This window comes from Saimiri boliviensis, chromosome 10 (assembly GCF_048565385.1).
Source record: "Saimiri boliviensis isolate mSaiBol1 chromosome 10, mSaiBol1.pri, whole genome shotgun sequence".
NCBI classification, from domain to species: domain Eukaryota; kingdom Metazoa; phylum Chordata; class Mammalia; order Primates; family Cebidae; genus Saimiri; species Saimiri boliviensis.
Window position 1 is genome coordinate 75,324,618 of NC_133458.1, and position 7,755 is coordinate 75,332,372.

Consider the following 7,755-nt stretch of genomic DNA (forward strand, 5'->3'; position numbering starts at 1 on the left):
AGTGTCTTTATAGTTGAATGATGAATAATCATTTGGGTGTATATCCAGTAATGGGAATGCTGGGTCAAAGGGTACTTCTGGTTCTAGATCCGTGAGGAATCACCACACTGTTTTCTACAATGGTTGAACTACTTTACATTCCCCACCATCAGTGTAAAAGCCTTCCTATTTCTCCACATCCTCTCCAGCATATTGTTTCCAGACTTTTTAATGATCACCATTCTAACTGGCCTGAAATGGTATCTCATTGTGGTTTTTATATGCATTTCTCTAATGACTAGTGATGAGCTTTTTCTCTTATTTGTTAGCCACGTAAATGCCTCCTTTTTAGAACTGTCTGTTCATATCCTTTGCCCACTTTTTGATGGGGTTGATATTTTTTGGTAAATTTAAGTTCCTTGAAGATTCTGGATTTTACTTAGCCATTTGCCAAATGGCTAGATTACAAAAGTTTTCTCCCATTCTGTAGGTTGCATGTTCACTCTGCCAATAGTTTCTTTTGCTATGCAGAATCCCTTTAGTGTAATTAGATCCCATTTGTCAATTTTGGCTTATGTTGCCATTGCTTTTGGTGTTTTAGTCATGAAGTCTTTGCCCATGCCTATATCCTGAATGGTATTCCCTAGGTTTTCTTCTAGGGTTTTTGTGGTTTTGGGTCTTATGTTTAAGTCTTTAATCTATCCCGAGTTAATTTTTGCATAAGGTGTAAAGAAGGGATCCAGTTTCAGTTTTCTAGATTTTTAGGAGTTTTTACCTGTAGAAATTTCACTATGTTCTCACAGTGAGAATCTGAGAAAAATCCTCTGGTAAGTTTGGCAGGGAGATGGGGAAAAAAAATTATTTTGAGGTATTCTAGAGCATTCTGTTCTTAATAAAACTTTGCCTAAAAACACATTTTACCAGAGCCTCAGCTATTGGGATTTCATCAGATCATAACTAAGAAAGGTTATTTTACATTTCAGCCAGTTCTAGCCTTCCATATGGACAAAGGTAAACAACTAACTCCAGCCCACTGTAGCCTTCCAGACAAGGGAAGGAAAATACCCAACTGCATTCCACTCCAGTCATCATGTCCTACCTAAATGATAGGAGAGGGAGGCCCAAACGCAATTACAAAGTTCACATTCCAGAGGAAGACTGTGACCTAATCTCAGCAGTATAGAACTGTTCTGCCCCCAAATCAAGCTCTCTCTCACATTATAAAGGCCTATTTACCAAAGTTCTATTTATCCAGTGGATTATGTCATGCTCTCAGGAAAACCTTACAAGGTATACCAAAAGGTCAGACAGAACACCACACACGTGTGCACATGTGTCTGTGCATGCACAGACACATACATACTAAAGAGACAGAGCAAGTGTCAGGACCAGAGTCAGATATGGCAGGGATGCTGAAATTATCAGACAAGGAATATAAAACAACAATGATTAATACCTAAAGGGCTCTAACACAAAGTAAACAACATGCTCAAATAGATGGATGACATAAGTGGTGATATGAAAATTCTAAGAAAAAAAACCAAAGGAATTACTATAGATAAAAATGTTATAATAGAATTGAAGTGATGAGCTTTTTGATAGACTGGACACAGCAAACAAAGAATCTGATATACTGCATTTGAGTATGTACCCAGCATGTGGGATTGCTGGATCATATGATAGCTCTGTTTTTAGTCTTCTGAGAAACTTCCAAAAGTGGAATACAAAGAAAAAGTAAAAAAATTTCAAAACACTGTGAAACAACTACAAAAGTAATGTATATGTGAGGTAAATATGAGAAAGAGTAAAAAGAGAAAGGAAGGATAAGAATAACCCAAGAAGCAGCTGAGGTAGTAATGACTGAAAATTGCCCAAACTAGTATCAGATACCAAACCACAGACCCAGAAGCCTCAGAGAATACCAAGCAGGAATAAGTGCCAAAAACCTATACTTACGCCTGTCATATCCAAAACTGAGGAAAATCAAAGATAAAGAAAAAAAAACTTGAAAAAACCTGACAGAAGTGGAAACACCTTATCTTTAGAAGAGCAAAGATAAGAATTACACATCACTTTTTCTTAGAAAGCATGCAAGCAAGAAAAGGGTGGAATGAAACATTTAAAGTGTGAGACTAAAAATCCACTGACTTAGAATTATGTATCTGAAGAAATTATTCTTCAAGAGTAAAGAATAAAGACTTTCTCAGATGAACAAAAATTTAGGCAGTTTGTTGCCAGATAAACCTTGTAACAAATGTTAAGGGCATGTTTTAAAAAGAAGGAAAATGATATACATCAGTAACTTGGACATATGTAAAGAAAGAAAAAGTATTGGAGAAGAAATGAGTGATGACAATTAAAACTTTTACTTACTTTTAATTGATGTAACAGGTAACATTGTTCATTTTTTTTTTTTTTTTTTTTTGAGATGGAGTTTCGCTCTTGTTACCCATGCTGGAGTGCAATGGCGCGATCTCGACTCACCGCAACCTCCGCCTCCTGGGTTCAGGCAATTCTCCTGCCTCAGCCTCCTGAGTAGCTGGGATTACAGGCACGTGCCACAGTGCCCAGCTAATTTTTTGTATTTTTAGTAGAGACGGGGTTTCACCATGTTGACCAGGATGGTCTCGATCTCTTGACCTCGTGATCCACCCATCTCGGCCTCCCAAAGTGCTGGGATTACAGGCTTGAGCCACCACACCCGGCCAGCATTGTTCATTATAATAGCAACAACATTTTCAATGACATGTATTTTACTTTTACATAAGCTTATAAAATTGTGTTTGATTTTTAGGCTTGTGAAGAAGTGAAGTGAAGGAAATATAAGAGATAGGAAAGATAAATTAGGAGTATTTTGTTACTATTATGTGCTTACGCTGAGCATGGAGCAGTATACTGTTATTTGAAAGTCGTCTTGATATAGTTCTAAATGTCTATTACAAACTCAAGGGGAACCACTAAGTAATGATAAAGGAGTATCACTGAATGTGGAATTCAGCAAAAGCAGTGGCAAGAGATAAATTTATAGCACAGAATGCATTTATTAGAAATGAAAAGCTAAACTAAAAATCAAGGTTTTTACCTTACAAAACTAGATAAGCAGGAAATTAAATCAAAAAACAAGAAAAAAAACTTAGTGGTAAAAAAATAAATCAATAGAATCGAATACAGAAAATCAATAGAGAAAGACAAAGCCAAAAATTCACTCAAATCAATAAGGCTTTATCAAGGCCAAGAAGAGAGCAAACACAAGTTCCTAATATGAGGATGAAAGTGAGAGCATCACTGCCGATCCTATGGACATTAAAAATATAATAAAAAATAAAGAACTCTGCTGATAAATTTGATAATATGGATGAAATAGATTAATCCTCAAAGATGACTTGCCAGAACTCAAACAAGAAGAAACAAGTTCAATAGGCCTGTCTTTAAGAAATTTTAATTACTAGCCTTTAAAACATAACACACAGAACCATACGAATTTACTGGTGAATGGTACTGAAGATTGAAGAAAGAAGTTATAGCAATTCCTTACATTTAGGGAGAAGCAGAAATTGTATTTTCTAAATCATTCTGAGTCCAACATTATCCTAATACAAACCTGACAAAGATATTACAAAAAAACAAACAAAACCCCCATCAATCTCTTTCTTGAAGATCAGCGTGATGTCCTTAACAAAACATTAGCATATCATACCCAACGATGTATAAAAAATAAGAATTATACTCCGCAACCAAATAGGGTGTATCCCAGGGATCCTAACTGGTTCAACATTTTAAAAACAGTTTATTTCACCCAGCACATCAACAGGCTTAAAAGAGGGTGGGGGGAGATTTTATCATAGCTGTACAAAAAATGACAAAATCAAGTAACTCTTCATGATAAAAACTGTTTTAGGAAGACAAGATAATTTGCTCAACTTGAAAAAGTACATCTAACAAAAACCCTAAAGCCAACAGCAAACTTGATGAGAAAGCTTTAGGAAAAAGGAAAGGATATCCGTTCTCACCAGTTATTTCCACATCATACTGGATGTACTAGCTCTTTCAGTAAGTAAAGGGAATAAAAGATATATAAATTTGTAAGAAAAATAAAACTGTCTTGGTTGACAGATGACAAGTTTACCTATGCGGAAAATCTGAAATAGTGGACAAAAGAATCCTAGAACTAATAAACAAATATAGCAAGTTTGCAGGATATAAGATTTATATACAAAATCAGTTGTTTTCTATATCCCAGCAATAAACAAATGGAATGTGAAACAACACAATACCTTTTACATTAGAACCCTGGAAAACAAAATACAGATATAAATCTAACAAGATATGTACAGGATTTATATAAGGATAATTATAAAACTGATGAACAAAACCTGAAAAAAAGTAAATAATGGAGAGATATTCCATGCTCATGAAGAGGAACACTATTGTTAAGCTGTAATTTCTTCCCATGTTGATTTATAGATACAATGAAATTCCATTTAAAATCCTAGAATGTCATTTTGTAAATATTGACAGTGATTTTAAACCTTTATTAAGGAACAAAAGAATATCTAAGGCAATATTGAAGGTAAAGAATAAAGTTGGAGGACTGACATTACTTGACTCAAGTCTTAATATATTTACTGTAATCAAGACAGTGTATCATTGGCAAAAGAACAGACAAATTAATGGAACAGAATGAAGAGCTCAGAGATAGCCATCATAAATATAGCCAATCTTTGACATAGGAACAAAAATCAATATGCTGGCGCAAACATGTCTTTTCATCAAATAGTTTTGGAAGAAGTGGAAGAAAAAATAAGTCTAGACACAAGACTAGTTATGTCTAGTTATGCAAAACAACTAGGTAAATTTACTTTCCTAGTGCTGTATGATTTTTTAGACAAAAAACAGTTTCTTGGTCCTGAGATTCTGACAATCTTACTGCTTCTGTCAAACAGGGTGATATGCTATTTGTCATTAGTAAAATTATCAAAGGATTGTTCGATTTCATAGTAATGGATTTATTTTTCTCTGAATGGTAGCCATACGTGAATACATGCTAATGAATATATCAACTTAAAGTTACATGTTATTTTACTATGGAGGCAGGTACATAAACAAATCCTTTCCCCCATAGATGACCCAGAATAACTTGTGAAGGTAGAAAGAATTTTAAAAGGGGGAAACTATTTTCTAGGTTTCTCATGCAGAAAGTGCTAAATTTTCCCGATTTGCCTTACAGGATATGAAACAAGTGGCAAGTTGTATCTGTGACTGACTCATTAAAACACTTCAATCGTCAGTCTAAGACTAGGTGTGGCTCAATGCCCATCACATGTAACAAGAAAAACCTCGTTTAAAAAAAGGAAAAAGTACTATGAGATGTCTTTCATATGAATGGAAATGTACCCATTGGGTTTTTCTCCCCCTCATCAGCTTGTACACATGTGGGAAGTGAAAGGTTTGCATTTTCTTTACAATAGTTCTTGCTTTGATGTTTGACAGACTTTTTGCCACTCAGCAAATTCATCAAGAACAGGCCAGGCACCACCTTCATCATAGTTACTAAGATCGGCATGGACTGTGTTCTGCTGAATTCTAACACATTGTACCACTGATCTCTGTTCATAACATGATACTTTGATTGCTCCAGGTACTGGTAAAATACTGAAAACAGTGGCTGTGGCCATGGCCTCCCAAGCAGAAGAGCTAACATAGATTTAGCAGTATCAAGATCAAGCTTCTCTGATCTTTATCCCTGGCAAAATCAAAGGATTATCTGTAGATATTCCTAAATGATGAAATGTCATTTAACTGTGAGCACAAAACGTCAAAATTTTTTGGTAACTTTTCTGTGCAGTCACACTGTAATGAAGTCATTCCCTTTAACCATTCTTTCTTGGTAAAGCATCCCATGCTTTCAAGCCTCCAGTTTCCATGCTAAAACTGACAAGAGGTTAGTTTCAATTAAAACTAAATGAGGTTCATTTCAATTCAACATATATTGGCCCTATTCACTAAATGTTGGTTAAAGTACTCCTGAAGCCTTTAAGCTGCACACTGTTTAAGAGACTTTATAAATTCATACATATAAGTTCACACACTCAAACACACATATAGGGCACTTAGATATTCAGAAAATAACTTAAAACAATGAACTAAGTCTTTTATAACTCATTAGTAACTGATACAGAAAAGGTACCATTGAATGAATATACACAGCGACCAGAGCTTGAAAGTCCAAGTTACTTCTCTACATGGTGCATAAAGTACTGAAGTCTGCATCTACAAATTAAACGACAAATGTTCACTTTTCCCCTGGATTTATGTTGAAGTCAGAGGAACATAATTGCCTGCATGATTGTAGGCCATTTACCAGAAGAACAAGGATTTTAGCATGACATTTTCTCTCTCATTTGAACACTAATTCATAATTGGGTCATAATGATGTCATCTAAACATATTGACCACATACACACAAAATGTTTCCATTCTTTTCTTGACTTGCCACACTGGCCAATTACTATGACATTGACCGATAGTTGACAACTGATCTTTGTAGGACAAATAATGCATGTGAGGTGTAAAATCTAAGTGACAGGTTGATAGGTGTAGTTATACACCATGGCACACATATACCTATGTAACAAACGTGCACATTCTGCACATCTGCATGTGTATCCTGGAATGTAAAGCAAAAAAATTAAAAATAAAATTTTAACATCCAAAAAAGAAAAATGACTGAATACTTCCAATCAGATTAATTTTTGAACTGCCTTCTTGTACCAAATTTCCTTCTCATTGAAATGGAGAGTGTGTTGTACATTGATGCTTATTAATTAAGGTGAGTGGAGGGCATTTAAGTGGCTCCACCACAAAGCATGACTACCGTGAAGCACAGCCATGGCCTATTGTGCCAGTTATTGCTGTGACTGTGCTTAATGCAGACATGGAACTATTTGACGGAATTATGATGAAAAAATGTCAGGCCTCATGGGAGATGCTAGGTAATGATAATGAGCCAAGTGTTGTAGCCCATTGGTGCTGGCTGTTTGATTTGTCTGGTTGGGCTTGTGCCTGGAGGGTTAGCATTAGCCTTTGACAACATCCCCATTAACTCACTTTACAAAGAGTGATGTTATGAGAGGTGGACAGTAAGGAGCTCCTACAATTTAAGGGAATGATAGGGACAACACTTAAAATTTGTGCTACTGAAAAACAGTCAAATGAGAAGGCACATTTTCAGTTGAAAATTTTTCTTAAAAAAGTGCCGTTATTAAACTCAGCATGGGAGACAATCTGAACCAAGATCTTCATCAATCAGATTAACTACTTTCCAAGATGAAAACAGACGAGGCACAGTGTGAAGCTGAGCAGATATTTATCAAAAGCCATATTAATAACCACTTTCAGCTTTTTCCTGACAGTTTCATCTGAGGTTCCATGTTCAACATTTGAGTTTCATATGTTTTTGTCAGAATGAGGCTGCTAAGAGCATCAATTAATTAATTCTTTTGAAGTACGGTTCAAAAAGGTAATAAAGTAACTGTCCCTAAGGCCAAACCAGTAATGGTAAGCAACATTCTGGAGCTACACAATTTGGTACTTGGTAGAGAAATTAAAAGCAAAATGTCTTCTTGAGCCCACCCAAGAATAAATTCAAATATATTTTGCAAAGTAGCAATATGGTATATAAGTATTTACACATGTATAGTCACAAATATATATATTTGATATACACAATTGTCTACTTGGCTAAAATATTTCTCATTTACATTCTATTGTATAGTT

General features: G+C 35.2%; 1 pseudogene; it reads right to left on the minus strand.

Annotated features, from left to right (window-relative positions):
• Positions 1–5,438: 5,438 nt before the first annotated feature.
• Positions 5,439–5,880, minus strand: LOC120365361 (DCN1-like protein 5 pseudogene; annotated as a pseudogene).
• Between the last annotated feature and the right edge of the window lie 1,875 nt (positions 5,881–7,755).